The sequence below is a fragment of the Nuphar pumila genome, chromosome 12 (assembly GCF_984573655.1).
Source record: "Nuphar pumila chromosome 12, dmNupPumi1.hap1.1, whole genome shotgun sequence".
In the NCBI taxonomy this organism is placed as follows: domain Eukaryota; kingdom Viridiplantae; phylum Streptophyta; class Magnoliopsida; order Nymphaeales; family Nymphaeaceae; genus Nuphar; species Nuphar pumila.
Genome location: NC_143260.1, coordinates 22,000,692 through 22,018,533, shown reverse-complemented (window position 1 = coordinate 22,018,533; position 17,842 = coordinate 22,000,692). Strand labels below are relative to the sequence as shown.

The 17,842-nt window shown below is 38.3% G+C and overlaps 1 protein-coding gene across 1 annotated transcript in view; it reads right to left on the bottom strand.

The window, feature by feature from the left end:
• The window catches only part of LOC149820276 (putative protein phosphatase 2C 72), a 45,425-nt gene extending 37,636 nt beyond the window's left edge, over positions 1-7,789 (bottom strand). The window contains exon 1 of the mRNA XM_089983261.1: positions 7,237-7,789. The gene's annotated coding sequence lies outside the window, so the exon portion shown is untranslated. The remainder of the gene's footprint in view (positions 1-7,236) is intronic.
• Positions 7,790-17,842: the final 10,053 nt, after the last annotated feature.

Sequence of the window (17,842 nt, the reverse complement as noted above, 5' to 3'; positions counted from 1 at the left end):
ATGGAATTTGCAGAATTGGTCCATGAACCTTCCCATGATCGTGGGAGGATCTGTGGCTCTTGGGAGCTTTACCATTTCTTTGGTCAATATATATTCAAGGATTTCATCGAGAGGTTGCTCAAGAGGAGTAAACTGACGATCGTCACCCCAACCATCCCGTTTTATCTTTTCTTTCTGCTGACTCAATTTTTCATTCTTCTTTGAAGACTTTTCTTTCTAATCTGCATGATTGCTCTTGCTATTTTTTTGGCCACTGCGGCCGACATTGGCAGAGAAGATGAAATTTTCCTTCTTCTTTGAATCTTGATTATTCTTGACAATGGTGATGCCATCATAGACCCCATTCTCTATTCCCATCTCGAGCCACTCGGCCCATTCAGTAAGCTCAATGAAAGATTTGGAAGGTGAGGTGGAGATAAGACCTCTCAAAGGTTGTGAGAAATTGTTTAGAATAATCTGGAGTGCGTGCTCCTCTAAGATGGGATTTCTCATTTTATTGCAAGTGCCCCTCCATCTGCGGATGAAGTTTATGGCTTTCTCATTATCTCTTTGCTTTGTATTATAGAGATGGTTTAGCGTTGGCGGCGCTTTGGTGTTTAAAAGGAATCGTTCAATGAACAGATTGGCCACTTTATCGAATTCCTTCAATTCGATGGGATTGATATGCTCTGAGTACCACTTGGCGGCGGTGCCCTCCAGACTGTGAGGAAAACATCTAAACAAAGCACGATTGTCTCTCTTCAATCGATTGCACTCCGCAAAGAACATAGCCAGGTGAGCCTTGGGATAGCCAGTCCCATCAAATTTGACAAATTTACGGGGGAGATCTTCTAGGCTGTCATCACCATCTAAACCATCATAGAAATCTTCGCTTGTAAAAATCCTTTTGCCCTTGTCGCGGGCTTGCAGATCCTTAACCATTTTGACCATATCTCTGAGTTGTGACTGGTCAGAGTTATTAGCAGACTGATCTTTTAGCTTATTGTCTGACCCCTGCCCCTGTGTCATCTTTTGAAAAGCTTGCTGAGCCTCACACTCTTCATCGGTGCCACCTCCTGATTCTGCTTCATCAGATGTATCCTCATGTTGGATACACTTCTTGGATATCTTCAGTTGTTTCTTCAATGTTCGGCCCTTGATCTTTTTCTTGGTAGGAATCTTGTCGGAACTGGCCCCTGTTTGCTCTGCCATCATCTTATTCATCATCTTTTGAAACATGGCATACATCTGGGGATCAATATCATCATTGGCTTGTTGACTTTGGTTCCTAGCAGATCGTGGAGAATCCATCTCTTGCTCGCTGCTACTGTTAGGGTGCTGAAGTGATACTGTTTTCTTCTTGGATCTGGTTTGAACCATTCCACGATGTTGAAACTCTCTGTAAGACAAATAGGATGATTAGAGTGAGGGAAAATTCTTGAAGGCAATGACTTGGAGAATAGAAGGAAAACAATGGATGAAGATCTAAAACCGGGTTGACAATTTGAAGGATATCCCTTTACCAGGGATGGGATTATTGCTAGGATTGCGACAATTGCACTGTTATTCCATGAGAGGAAATAAACAACTGAGATATACCTTGTTAGCTAGGCGAGGTCGTCAACCATGAAGAAAAAGACATTTTTAAAGGAATATAACAAAGTAATGCATAATTGGTAATGAGCTTCCCTACGAACTTGGGAGGTTATCTGAGAAGGAAGAATTTTTTTCAGGGAAAAGCATTCATCACAAAGGGCATATTGCATGAGAGTTGAGAAAATAACATTATGAAGAAAATGACCTCTAAATATAAGGAAAACTAGTGATTTTATTGATATCTTGGAGGAAGGATGACAAATTTAAAGAAAGCAACTGGAGACTACATTTATTCAGAGAAGCAAAAAGCAGAAATGATGGAAATGAGAAAGCATTGGCATTTGCTGTCTTCATGAATGATCAAGGAAAGGCTCGGTCAGAACGGCCGACTGGTCTTCCTCTTTAATAGGGAGATTCTTGTCAACGCAGTCTTGAACAATATTTTTGAAGACGAAGCATCGCTCAGTATCATGCCCTGTAGCTCGGTGGAATTTGCAGAAGCGATCTTTCCATTTCCCTAGGGCGACCGGAGGATTAGCAATTCTTGGAAGTTTAACCATTCCTTTGCTCAGCATGTATTCAAGGACCTCTTCGAGGGGCTGATCTAGAGGGTTAAATTCGCGATCGTAACCCCAACCGTCATGTTTTGGCTTCTTTTGACTGCTTGCTTTCTGCTGGGATTGAAGGGGTTTGGCTAGGACAGCCGACTGGTCTGCTATTTTGCTTTCCCCTAAAATATTCTTATCAACATGATCCTGAACGATATTCTTGAGGACAAAACAATTTTCTGTATCGTGTCCTATTGCACGGTGAAACTTGCAAAATTGCTCTTTGAATCTGCCCATGATTGATGGAGGATCAACGACTTTTGGTAAATGGACCATGCCTTTTGCAAGCAAATTTTCTAAAATAGTCTCGAGCTTCTGATCCAGAGGGGTGAACTTTCGATCAGCGCTCCAGTCTTTGTGTTTTGGTTTTTCTTTCTCTTTCCCTTTATGCTGGGTACTGAACTGGAGAGGTTGATCATTCCGCTTGGCTGGTTCCTTTCTGGTGCTTGACTTGGGTAGCTCTAATAGCATCTTTGTCATCATTTTTTGAAACATTCTGTACATGACTGGATCAATCTCATCTTCACTTGTCTTGTCCTGCTTCTTGACTGGCCTCGAAGAACTCATCTCTTCGATACTGCTTGGTGTTGTTCTCTTTCCCGACCTTGTTTGAACTGTAGTGAAATGCCAATGCTTTCTGCAGAATAAAGGAATAGTTTAGACTGAAGGATTTTTGGGAAAAATAGAGATGATGAAGGAGATGTCTAAGGACTTGGAAAGAGACAAAAATTCTGAATAGAATTTGGAAGACATATATGAAGAAGAGAAGTTTGACAAGATTTGAACATTTGAAAAATTGCAGGCAGGATCAAAATAAGGTTAGAAATTCGAAGTCCAGAGGAAAGGTAGAAAAAGGAAAATCGCTTGGACTTTTGAGGAAAAATATGAGGTTTTGAAAGTTGTCCAGGGTTTTTGATAAAATTGTTGAAGAAAAATCGATGAAATTTGTAAAAGGAAAATAAAAGAGAATTGAGAAATAAAAGAAGAATGCATTCAATTACATCATGCACAAACAATTATGCACATACAACATTCCCTAAGAAGCTGACTCTAAATGCATCAATTTTGAAAGAGCTTTAGGATCCTAATCCTGACTCTAGGCTCAGATCATCTGTGTCCAACCATGCTATGCCGATATACTCGAACCGAGGCTCGATGTACGTGGCATAAAAATTCATCTCCGGTTCTAGGCTTGTGTTTTCCCAACATCCTTGAGCACCTGCCGATATACGTTGGACTATGGCCCTTGGTACGTGGCAGGGGGGCGTTAGCCCAAATAAGTGGCCCAGTTGTGAGGCTCTGTCCCGAACTATGGTTCTAGAAGAGAGCCCAGCAACGTGAAGACCGGGTAGACATAGGTGGGGTGATTTTTGAAAATATGAGCACATGCAGACAAACAGAGGGCTCTAAGTCCTAAAAAGATAGAATTTTTAAAATTTTTGAAGAAGCAAACATTGTTTTCATACAATTCCTAGATTGAGGAGTGTTGTATTTCAGACCTAAGTCTAAGTGAGCATGAATAATTCTCCTCAATATGGTCCTACCAAACCATGCCTAGTCTATATGCAATCCATGTCAGCTGGGTTCAAGTCTTGGCTCCTAGGTTCACATGATATCAGAAATTAAAAGCTGACAGTTCAAAGAGCATGATTTTGATAATTGAGCTAAGTCAAATCACATAATTGATCAGACGAAGACAGGTCCCATCACGGTCGCCAAACCTGTTATCATCGCAAAAAATTTTCCCCTCCCTTGCGAGAGAGAAACGAATTCCGCGAGTCAAACTCGACCAAAGTTTTGAAAATTGTTTTGAAAATTTACTCGCCTCCGTTTTGAAAATTTGCGGGAAAATTCCGTGGAATGGGATCCGCCTGTCGATACGAGGTTCAACCGTTCCTGGCGCCTTTACCAGGGGTAATTGAACCAAGGATCAATTATGTGCTTTAACTTGACTCAAATATCTAAATTATGCTCTATTTTTCCTAGAATGCACAGAGAATCAGGCTTGTGCTATGGAATTTTGAAAATAATGCAAGTTTGAGAAAATATGATGTTTGCTTTGGAAAATTGAAATGCATTTAGAAAAGGACTGGAAAATGCTTGAAAATGGAATTCCTGGGAAAATCATTGAATTTTATTGGAAATCAGAAATTTGCATTGGAAAGTGATTTCTCAGGAAAATTTGAACTTTAGAAAATCGATTTTGAAATTTGGAATTGCTTTTCTGAGAAAATAGATTTGAGAATTCTGAGAAAATCAAGAAATTCATTGGAAAATGACTTTTGAAATGGAAAATGAATTCTCAAGAAAACTGGAAAATATGAGAAAATAAATTTCTAAAAAACTTGGGATTTTGAAATTTGAGAATTTGAAAACATAGGAAAATCTTGATTTGAACTTGGGAAATGCTTTGAAATGTCATTTGAAAACTTAGGATTTTGAGAAAATCAGATCCTGAGAAAGACTTGGAAATTCTTGAGAAAATTGAATTTTCTGAAATTGAAATTGGAAAATGAGTTTGAAATAATGCAATTTGAATGATATGAATGAATGAATATGAATTTGAAAAGGGAATTTCATTGAGGAATTGAGAAATCCTTTTAAAGGTTGAAAAATGCAGTGCATTTTTGAAGTTAGCCTAAGTGTGTAGGCTGAATGTGGCTAATATGAAGATCATAAATCTTGGTTTTCTTCGTATTCTGACTATGGCCATAAATACGAATCCCACCGAGTTTATAAACTCCATAAAAGCTTGTGCACGTGCCATTCGTGTAAACCATAGTGAATTTGAAATAATGTGCATGAATGATACATCACATATTGAAATTTGCATAAATTAAACTATATGCAATGCAGCCCTATTCTAAGCAGAAATGTAACTCTTATTCCAAATTATTACATTTGAGATTACATTGAATTGAAATAAAGAAAATAAAATCTAAGTCTTCTTTCTTGAATGTTCCTGCAAAACTAGAAAACAAGGTTAGCACAAAAATGTAGGTTTTTCTGAATTTATCCGAAAATATGGGAAATTATCGGATATTATTCAGATATAAACCCAAATTCATACCCCCTTTGATATAAACATGATGAATAATGAATAAATTTCGAAAATAAACTTGAAAATTCGAAATTGGGGTCAAAATGACCAAAATACCCCTGATGACCTTGAAATCAGGGTTTTCTGAAAGAATTTTTGTAAATTTTGGAAATTTGAAAATCAAATGAAATAAATCAAACATAATATGATGAAATATGATGATATGCATGAAATTTTGGGAGAATTAGAAATTGAAATTTCGAAATTTAGGTCAAAATGACCAAAATACCCCCAATAACAAGACTATGGCCTTGAAACCAGGGTTTTCTGAAATAAATTTTGCAAAATTGAAAAATATGAAATGCAAAGGAGATTAAAATTAACCCTAATATGATTCTACATGCTTATGTACATGATAAAAACCCTAAAATGGCGAAAATATCATAAAATATCGAATTTAACCTGATTTTCGCTTGATTTTCGCTTCTGAATTTAAAGATAAACTAACACATGGAGCAAATGAACTTGGAATTAAACCAAATTTGGCATGGACACCTAAAATAACCCTAAAAATAGAATGGAGCTTGAAAATCTAATTTTTTTGTACTTTTAAATATGAAAATTCAAATAAAAACCCTAAATTTTATGATTTTTGCCTAAAATATTGATTCTAAAGGGGATTTAGGATATCAAATTTCCGTAAAAGTTTCCCAAATTTTATGGGGTGACAGAGGACAGTAAGGCAAGGATTTTTGCCTTTTACAGTTTCTGTTTTTGACCTATGGTCGGAGCTGTACCACTCCGGCAAGTCGGATCGGAATCCGGCGACTCTAGTAAATGAAGGAAACAGATAGGTTTCGGTAGAAAATGTGGGAAAAATGGCAGACAGATGTGAAAATAGCTGAAATTATGGGAAAATGTCCCTGACAAACATAGGAAAATTTGATATTTTGACACCATTTGGATTCGAGTTACGGTTTGGAACAGGGAACACCGTTATCAGACACCTAAATCTCTGAGATTTCTGGACATTGTAATCTGTTAGACAGAAAGGGAAAATCCGGGAAAAATAATGAAACAGATCCAAAAATTCCAAAATTTTGGGAAATGATAGGAAATTATGTTAGGAATAACTTTCATGTTGAAAGTTTTTGCAGACAGGCTACGGATTGAACAGACTCGATGTATTAGGGTATGTCTGTACCCTGTCACAGGAAAATCAAAATTTTCCCAGGGGTCTGGGAAATCCGATTTTTGACAGAGGTCAAAACTTATTGGAAAAAGCTCAAAATTTCCAGATCATTAGTAGATTCAATCATGAATCTACTGTGATTTTTTGAAGAATAATCCGGATCCCACAAAAGGATGAATCCGAAGGTTTTTGTCTGCTAAAGCAGAAATTGAAATTTCTGGATGACAGAAAACCCGATTTAGGGTTTGATTTGCTTGATAGGGTTCCAAAACCCAAATTGCATCAAATTTTCGGCAAGAAAGCAAAGACATAGAACTAAAGTTATCAAAATTTTCTTTTGGATTTTTGAATGGAAATATATTCATAAAATGATGACTGGACTCTACCTAAGACTTGAAATTTTGTAGATTCTAAACTAACTATTTGTAAGACTATAGAAAATGAAAGAACATGCATAATAAAATTAAGTTAAATGTAATATTTGAACATGAAATTATATCAAATATGAAAATAAAAAAAAATAAATAAAAACTAATAGGGGTATGACCTACTTTGATATTGGCTATTGAGATGAAAGATCTCATCCATGGAATGGATGAATCATTTCATCTGATGGCTCTTGTTATAAAAGACTATCCTTTCATATCTTTATAAAATTGTAAAAGCTATCTTTCATCAACGTGAATCCAGTTTGGACTGGTTTTCATGTTGATGTCTACAAAGCATCCCTCAAGGATCTCCCTTTTAACGAATTACGAAGGTAAATATTACGCGACCTGTGCAACATAAATATAGAAGATGAAAACAAGGGTCGATCTTACCTTAGAAACCCTGCTGCAATGAAGGTGTTTGACTGGAGATAGGCACCAATATGGATGTTAGTAGACTGCTGCAAGGTGTTGGCTGCAGATTGGTATGGCTTGGAATCAAAGGAAGATGGTGGCGCTGAAGCTGCTGGATCAATGGGCTGAAGGAGGCTGCCTTGACGTTGGTTGATGAAACCGCAGTGATGGAGGGGCGGTACCAGGGCTATAATGGCCGAAATGGAGATGTGTTGGACGTCCTTTGGAGGTACGATCTGGTGGCTGGAACTCGAGGTAGCTGGACCTGTTGGTGATGAAGGCTAGAGTTGCTGCAGAGGTCGAAGGTGGAGCTGTAGTAGTGCTACAGTGAAGATGCTCCTTGGTGGCTGCCGGCTAGAGTGCAGGCTGCTGTGTAGAAGAGGTTGGAAGAGGTGAACCGGCTGGAAGAGGTGAAGGTGCAGCTGCTATTGATGATGATGGAGGTGGCTGTTGAAGCTGCAACAGCCAAGAGAGAAGGAGAGAGCTCAAGGGAGAGAGAGAGAGAGAGAGAGAGAGAGGCGTGAGATGGGAGAGAGCCGTATGGCTCTTTTCTTCTTTTTTTTTTTTTTGTTTTAGAACTTAGGTTTTAATAGGGCCTCTACTTAGGGTTTAATGAAAATGGGAAAGGGGGAGAGAACCCTTTACGTGAATGGCTGGGCAAGAGGGAAAAGAAGGGAGGAAGGAAGGGAAGAAGGAAAGAAGGAAGAAGGAAAAGAAGAAAGGAAAGAAAAGGGAAAAAGAAAAGAAAGAAAGAAAAGGAGGGAAAAAGGAAAAGGGAAAGAAAAAAAATGAGAAAATGGAAAGTGGGGCTGGAGGCTTGGGTGACCACCTTGTGGGTCCCACCTCCTCTCTAAAAAAAAATAAAAATAAAAAATAAATAAAAATCAATAAAAACAAAAATAAACAAATAAAAAGAAGCATTTTTTTTTTAATAAAATAAAAATGCAAATGAATGGGCCATCTCAGAGCGGGTCCAAATTTCAATTTTGAAATTCATTTTGAAGATTAGAGGGGTAAAATAGTCTTTTCAGAAAAATTTCCAGACGAAACGAGCTATTTTTGGCAGTTTTTGAAACGAGCTCGGATTTTGAAGTTCAATACCTCATTGCGAAGCAAATCCAGTATAGAATTTGAAAATTTGATTTTGAAAGAAATCCAGATTGTTTTTCTCGAGAAAATGCTTCCAACCGAAACGAGCTATTTTTGGCAGTTTTTGAAACAAGCTCGGATTTTGAAGTTCAATACCCCATTGCGAAGCAAATCCAATGTAGAATTTGAAAATTTGATTTTGAAAGAAATCCAGATTGTTTTTCTCGAGAAAATGCTTCCAACCGAAACGAGCTATTTTTGACAGTTTTTGAAACGAGCTCAGATTTTGAAGTTCAATAGCTCATTGCGAAGCAAATCCAGTGTAAAACTTGAAAATTTGATTTTGAAAGAAATTCAGATTATTTTTCTTGAGAAAATATTTCCAAATTTAGACTCCCGGGGTGAAAATGTCAATTTTGGAAACTTGAGGTTTAAAATTGATTTCTGAAAACTTTTAAAACTCAATCTGGATTGAAATTTATAAAGCTGGAGTTCTGGACTTCGAAAATGAAATGAAATGTGATGAAATGTTATGAAATGCTAAGAAATGATATGAAATGATGAGAAATGACATGCGAAATGCAGACCCTGAATGGAGAATTTTAGATGTTAGACCCCGATTGGCAGCTGTACCAGTTTAAAAAGCATTAAAATTGATAAAATTTGCAAAATAGCTCAAGAAATGGTTTTCGGGACTCTACTGGATCAGAGTGACACTGAAAATTGAGGTTCGAGCTGGATTGAACTGAAATGAGCTGGATTGAGCTGAGTTTTAGAGTTTCAGAACTCAAATGAACTGACCAGGCACTGACTCAACTGACCTTTTCGACTGAATTTTCAAGAAAAGCTGCCATTTTTAGAGAAATGGTATGGAATGGTCATTGGAATGAAGTGAATTACGAACCTGAACTGGGTTTGAGCTAAAACAAAGGTCAGTAATACTGAGATGAACTAAAATCAAAGCTTGAACACTAACTTAATTGACTGAACTCAACTCAATTTCAGCTAAAAGAGCTAAAATGGACTAAAATGGGCTCCTAGACACTTGGAAATGGTTTTGAACTGAAACTGGAGTGCTTGAACTTCTGGTGAGCTCAAGTTATACTCTGGGAAGTATGACTGACTATGAATGACGGACTCAGAGACAATTGGCTTGGATTTGATTGAGAAATGAGCTCATTTTTTAAGAAATGATCTCATTTTGGCAGGAATGGTCAGAAATGAAAATGGTTTGTTCATTGTGAGCTCAGATGAGCTTGAGATGATTGATATTTTGACTGACCTGAACTGACCAATGAGCTTGGTTGACTCCGACTGACTGGTGTTCGGGATGGCCTAGGGGTAAAGTGGTAATTTTCCTAATGAAAATGGCTAAAATGGTGATTTTCTGAAACTGACTCGGTGTTTGACTCCTACACTGACCTAACAGGGTTGGCACTGAACAAGGAGGATTGTTTGAGAATGAGTGAGGAAAATTTGGGGTGTTTACACCTTGAAAACCCACTAATATCGTGATATTTTCAAAATATCAGCGCTATAGGTGGCTATGACATTAACTGTCAAATTTTTACACAACAAAGAAAGTCTCCATTGCCAATGCACACAAGAAAGAAAAGCAAATTGTTTGACTTTTCAGTACCACCTAAAGTGGTTGAAACCAAGCTAAGGTACAAAACAATACATATGTAAAACCATAATGGTTTCACCAGTATCACACAAAAGTTAAGCATTTGTGATAGCAATTCTCAAGAAAGCCTCTGATTGGCTCCTATATAAAGGAAGTACTAAAATGATGGGGAAAAGCATTCTCAAAGGCTTAGATTAACATAAGCAATAAATGCATAATTTTTTGTTACTATAGTTTCATTGTTGATAGAAAATCAAGATATAAAGATCTCAAAACCAGGGCACACATGATAAAAAACCAAGTGAACTCACTTGAAAGTCCCACAAAGAAAAAAGAATAAAAAAGAAAAAAGTTGTTAAAGAGGCAGTGGAAGTGTGTTACCTAAAAGCAGTCTTGTAGAAACGCGGGTGATCAACAGGGCACAAGATGAATTTAGAAAATTAGATGGTGATGTGAGGGTTGAGGTCGAAGAGTTAATGGCCACCGTACAAGAGCTAATGAATCGATTGAGTACTCAGGAGATCGAAATGCGTGAACTCTAGGAGAGATATGGAGTCTTGGAAGGGCTACTGGGTAATAGTATTGGTGGTGTGGGTAATGCCAAAAATTTAGGAAATATTGGAAATAGGATGAGCTTACGAGATCAATTCAAGAAAATGTGTCGTGGTGTATGTTGTTTGCTGATGATATTGTTTTGATTGATGAGTCTAGAGCTGGGGTTAATGCTAAGTTAGAATTATGGAGACAGACATTAGAAGCAAGAGGTTTTAAGTTGAGTAAGAGTAAGACAAAATACATAGAATGTCGGTTTAGTAAGCAACGAAGCAATGATGGGAGTGTAGTGAAGCTTGGTGAGCAAGAAATACCGGTGGATGATTGTTTCAAATATTTGGGATCTATCATTCAAAAGTATGGAGAAATTGATGGAGATGTAAATCATAGGATAAAGGTTGGGTGAATGAAATGAAAAAGTGCAATTGGAGTGTTGTGCGATCGTAGAATGCCATTGCGGTTGAAGGGAAAGTTTTATAGGACGACTATTAGGCCCGCTTTACTATATGGTACGGAATGTTGGGCTGCCAAGAGACATTATATTAAAAAAATGAGTGTAGCTGAGATGCGTATGCTGAGATGGATGTGTGAAAATACAATAAAAGATAAGATTCGGAACGAGGAGATATGTAAGAAGGTTGGCGTTGCACTCATTGAAAATAAGATGAGAGAGAATCGTTTACGGTGGTTTGGACATATTCGGCAAAGGCCTAATGATGCGCCAGTTAGAAGGATGGAGAAATGGGAAAATATATTAGTTAAAAGAGGTCGGGGTAGGCCTAGGAAGACATGGATGGAGGTGATAGGAAAGGATATGAATGCTTTGAACCTCACCGAGGACATGACATTGGATAGAAATGATTGGAGGAGAAGGATTCATGTGGAAGACCCAGAATGATTTTCTTTTTTGGTTCATATCCCCGACCCCAATTGTTTTGAGATGAAGGTGTAGTTGTTGTTGTTGTTGTTGTTGTTGTTGTTGTTGTTGTTGTATTGGAAATAGGAAAAAACTAGTGGTTTGACTAGAAAAACCCAGATTGAAGCTAATCGAGTCGACAAAGTTTAAAGGAGAAAGAGAAGCGAGGATTTTTTAGAATTGGATATGGGATATAGAGTAATTCTTTGACCAAGCTGAGACCGAAGAAGATGTTGATCAGATATGCATTGCGGCTAGATATTTGGTTGATGATGTTGTTGTATGGTGGAGAACACAATATCACAACATGGAATGGGGAAGATTGGTGATTAAGTTGTGGGTCGTCTTTAAGAAAGAGATGCGGGAATATTTTCTCCTGCACAATGTTGGAGAAAAGGCTCGTGACAAGCTGATGGCATTGAGACATACAAGGACCATTAAGGAATACATGACTACTTACTCATCAACGGTGCTTGATATCGAAGACATGGCTAAGAAGGATCATGTTTACTTCTTAAAAAAGGGACTAAAGACTTGGGCTCAACAAGAGTTAACTCAGTTAAGGTCGACTGACCTGAGTAGCGCTTTGGCCGCAACAGAACAAATTATCGAAATGCCCCCTACATGGTGGACCTGAGACAAAGCCATTTCACAGGGATGATCGAGTGAATGAGATAGGCTAACATGGAGAAAATTAGCATTGGCCACCCCCTTGAGATCAAAGGGACCAGACTCAAGCACGACCAAAAAGGATCTTGAGAAATAGACCAACATCATAAAATCAGAATCTGAGGTACCATCAAAAAGTTCAGTGCTAGTATTGCAATGGAAACCACTTTGAAAGACAATGGCCTAATTCAAACCAAAGGAGTAAGGTTGTTAATGCTATTGAGGGTGAAGAGGAACCCGTAGGAAAAAAAATCAAGATGGGGACCTTGTGAAGGGTGAATGCATTAGAAGGACCTACCTCTGTTATATCCCCAATGAAAAAAGAACTGAAGTACTTGGAAGTGACCATCAATGGAAGAGCTACCAAGGTGATGATCGATACAAGGGCCACACACAAGTTCATCACTCAGGAGGAAGCAACAAGGTTAGGCTTGCGGCGCGACCAAAAAGCAACCCATATGAAAGCAATGAATTTGGGAGCACAACCCATCTTGGGAGTATCTGAAGGCAGACCAGTCGGGCTTGAGAAGATGACTGACAAGACCGAATTCTCGATTGCTCTGCTGGATGATTTCAAGGTAATCCTTGGCATGATTTTTTACGAGTGACCAAAGTTGTACTGATGCCACACTTGGATGTTATCAGTTTTATGGGTGAGAAATTCCAATGCATGATCCATGCTTTAACTTCGCTGTCATCTAATCCACATATAGTTTTTTCCTTATAAATCAAGAGGGGCCTCCAACAAGGCGACCAAACATTCCTAGTAGCAGTGCGAGAAGAGGAAGAGAGGAGGCCCTATGAGGACATTCCACCACCAATCGTTGTTGTGTTAGAAGAGTTTCAAGAGGGGATGTTACCCGAGTTACAAAGAAGATTTCTACCCTATAGAGAAGTCAATCATAAGATAGAATTGATGTCAGGGGCAAGGCCGCTTACGATGGCTCCATACAGAATGGCCCCACCAGAGTTGGAAGAGCTTGAGAGGCAACTGGATGAAATGCTAGATGTTGAGATCATTTGATCTGTCAAAGGCACCCTTTGTTGCCCTAGTATTGTTTTAGGGCAAACATGATGGGTTCAAGCGGTTGTGCGTAGATTATAGGGCCCTCAACAAGTTGACTATTCTGAACAAGTACTTGTCTTTAATTGCTGATTTGTTCGATCAGTTGGGAGGAGCTCGAGTTTTCTCAAAATTGGACCTACGATCAGGGCATTGACAAGTCGGGATTAAAAAAGGAGATGAGGCCAAGACCACGTGTGTCACGCGATGCAGTGCCTTCTAGTTCTTGGTGATGCCTTTTGGCTTGACGAACGTGCCTGCAACTTTCTCTACTCTAACGAATCAAATATTCTATCTATACCTAGATCGATTTGTCATCATGTATTTGAATGATATTGTTGAAAATAACGATAGTCTTGAAGAGCACATATAGCATCTTTGCACAATGTTTCAGATCTTGAGGGACAACGATTTATATGTCAAGAGAGAAAAGTGCTTGTTCGGCCTGAAAGAGATCAATTTCTTAGGCCATATAGTTGGAGATGGCCATTTGAGGATGGACCGCCAGAAGGTGAAGGCCATTCAAGATTTGGAGATACCGACCAAGATTCTTGAACTTTGCTCATTTTTTAGAATAGTGAACTACTACCGTCGATTCATCATAGGATATTTTGCTATTGTTGCACCATTGACTGAATTGCCAAAAAAGGATAAGAAGTGAGAATGATAAGAAGGGTGCCAGAAGGCGTTTGAAGCATTAAAAGAAGCCATGGCAAAAGAGCCAATATTGCAGTTGCCTAACCATGTGAAGTTGTTCGAAGCGTACGCCAATGCCTCTGATTTCACCATTGGAGGCGTGTTGATAGAAGGTGGACATCCTATCACTTATGAAAGTCGAAAGCTAAACGACGTCGAGCAACGATATACTATGCATGAGAGAGAAATGCCAGCTATTGTCCATTGCTTACACACCTAGAGACACTACCTATTGGGTTCATTGTTCATTGTCTAGACGTACAATATGGCAATGAGCTACTTCCAAACGTAGAAGAATCTCAATCCTAAGCAAGCATAGTGGCAAGAGTTTCTGGCTAAATTTAATATGATCTTAGAGTACAAGCTTGGCAAAATCAATATAGTAGCAGATGCCCTGAGTAGGAAGGCCGAGCTAGCGGCCTTGGTTGAAGGTGCGACAGTGAATGCTCAAAGCGACCTCCTTGACAAAATTCAGGAGGGTCTATGAGAAGATCCTATGGCACAACATCTCCTTTTCCTACTAAAGTAGGAGAAGACGACAATTTTAGGAACAAGATGAGTTGTTGATGACAATAGGAAGTCAAGTATATGTACCTCAATGAGGATCTTTGCGGTGAGAGATATTGAAGGAGTGTCACAACTCAACATGGGCAGGACATCTAGGACAAGCAAGGATCTTTGTGTTGATAAAGCGGGTGTATTATTGGCCACAGATGCGCGATAACGTAGATGACTATGTGCACAATAATGGATTTTATTAGAGACGAGATAAAGCCATAAATTAGAAACCTGCAGGGCTACTAAAGCCTCTCTCCATTCTGAGTCGACCGTGGGAGAGCATAGTAATGGATTTTATTGTGAGTCTGCCTAAGACTGAGGGGTATAACAACATATTCATTGTGGTTGATCAGTTATCTAAATATGCGACCTTTGCTTCTGCTCCCACAAATTGTTCAGCTGAAGACACTGCCAGACTCTTTGTGAAGTATGTGGTCAAGTATTGGGGCACCCCAGAAAGCATCATTAGTGATTGTGATGCCTGTTTCATGGGTAAGTTTTGGAGGGAAGTCTTTCGTCTACTGAGATCTGAACGGCATTGCTCTACTAGCTTTCATTCACAGACGGATGGTCAAACTGAGCACATCAATGAAATGCTTACAATACTTTGTCATTGTAAACCAAAAGAATTGGGTTGAGTTGTTGAACATTGCTCAGTTTTGTTATAATCTTTAGAAGAGCAAATCCTCAAGTCACAACCCCTTTGAGATTAGGACATGGCAACAACCATAAACACCACACTCCGTAGTGACTCAAGGTCAAGGCAAGGCACCCTTCACATCCCATTTTGTCAATAATTGACATGATTCAACTAAGTTAGGGAAGGCATTTATGCATAAAGCTGCCATGCGAATGAATAAATGGGCAGATCAAAACCACAGACCAGCTGAATTTTAAGTCAGGGATAAGGTGTTAGTCAAGTTATACCTCAAAAGAACAACAATATTCCATGAACACCATCGGGGGCTCATTCGAAAGTATGATGAGCCCTTTGTCACCATTCAAAGGATCGACAACTTGGTGTACAAGCTAGATCTCCCTGCCAGCTTTCAAATCCACTTAGTCTTTCTTGTGTGCAATTTAAAGCCCTTCAATAAAGATAAAGAAGATCACAGTCACAATTTACCTCAACGAGCTTCCATCCCACAACGAGCTCCATCATCGACATCAATCTCAACCTCAAAAGAAGTCAAGTTCACCATGGACCATGGCAACAACTACCTCACTTAAAAATGGAAGGGATTGCCAAAGAGCGATGCCAGTTGGGAGACTTCACGCAACGTCCATCAGTTTCACTAGCAAATTAAAGAATACCACCAATATATAGAACATAGGATGACACCAGTTTAGGTAAGAGAGTGCGTTCCAAACTGTCATGTTTTCACCTTTTTGCTTTCGATGTATATACCTCTTTGGCACTCTCCAGTGCTTGTAAATGGCCTTTGGCCTAAAAACCTCAAGTACTACGTACGGTAACAGACCCCTTCTCCCTATCTCTCTCAATACATTCTCAAGCTTGCTATAAAAAGTTTATGCTTTTTTGCATTCTCTTTCTCTCTCTGTTTATGTGATTGTACTCTCGCGTGCTTGTGAAATGATGCTCGTACTACCCTGTTGCAACTTTGCACTCTTTATTGTGAGTATTTTTGTTAGTTTTCTTGACTCATCAAGCTGACCGGGTCGAGACCACAACGTGCCGCATAGTGCTCTTCGTAAGCATGTGAAAGCTAGGTAGCCTTGACACCTCTTTAATCTGAATCTTGTAATCCCCCTAATTCCTTCACTCGAATTTGAGCACTCCTTGAGTTGTTCATGGTCCAAAGCTTAGTTTAAAAACTTGGGTCAACCCAGACCATTGAATGACCTAGAAATGAACCAAACTCGATCAAGTCAGTTGAGTTTTAGCATAATTTGGCCAAGTCAGCTCATGACTCGGCTAAGTCATACACATATATAATATATTTCGTATATAATTATATATATTACATGAATATAATATAAATATTTTGTATATTATACATAAAAAGATGATTATACATATATTAATAAAACTACACATTAAACATATTATAAAATTATATATATATATATATATATATTTATATTATATGCAATATTTTATAATATTAATAACATTTTATAAAATATACATCATATATACATATATTTACATATTTTATATAAAAAATAAAGTTAACATGACAATAGTCCAATGTGCAGACACTACTGGAGGCCAGCTAATATGCAATTAGTGAAGGGTTTTTTAATTTCCTTTCGTCCAGCCAAAAAAAAAAAAACTTTTGCTCTAGGATTCGATTGCCAACATTAGATCCGGACTCAGCACTGAGTTTCCATCTCAATTGAAACTGACTAAAATCCGAAACTGAATGTGTAATTAATATTGGATTTTAAGCTAGTTGGATCCTGATTCTGTTTCGTTTGATCCCATCTGAGTCCTAATCCAAATCCCAATATGGTGCCAGTCACCATCCCACCTATTTGCTGCAAAATGATATCTTCAGCAACAAAACAGTTTCGCTCGCTGACTGATCTCAATGCCCATTAAGGGCATCACCAAAGAATTTCCTTGCTACATATTTTGCTTTTTTTTTTTTTCTTGCTCTCAGCCTTTTGTATATTCAATGTTTTGCTTGGTGGTCGCTTCTCACCCTCCACTGTAGTGACAAATATCACGAGATTTATGAAAAATCTTGCGATAATATCGTGAGAAATTGCCTGAAAGTTTAAAATGGCAATTTCTCACGAGATTTTCAAAATATCACAAGATTTATGAAAAAATATAAATACCATGATTTAAACGTGATATTTACATTTTAAATGACTATTTATCTTGAAAAAACATGTGTTAATATTATTTGTAAATAATTTTTATAAAAATTAATTTTTTTTATTGCCGAGATTTTGCCAAAAAAATGTGTGGTTTATGAAAATTTTCAAATTCTCACGAGTTTTTGAAAAACGATATTTTGCCGTTTTCAACTTTTGTCACTATGACCTCCACCTTGTTTGATGTTGTGCTTAATTCATCCCATCAGTAACGTATTTGTCTTCTCTAATTGAAAAAAATAAAACAACGTATTCTCCAAATCTTTTATGTCACGCCTTTTTTTTTTTTTTAATTTATAACTCGAACCAACACGAAGACTTGGTTGCGCTGGCTCAGCCTGCCATACATACGATCGTCGTGTTGGCAACGTAAAACTCCAAGGTTAGGACGCCTGCCCCCGGAGCCTACATATGCTAGTCATTGGCTTGTGTAGAGTGGCGACGCCCATGAGAATCGAACCTTGAAGCAGCCAATGCCCCCCACCCCCACTACGCGAACTCCCCTTGAAGCTTCTATGTCATGGCTTTTGAGAGGTGTTATGAATGTACGGAAACGGTGGCACTTGTG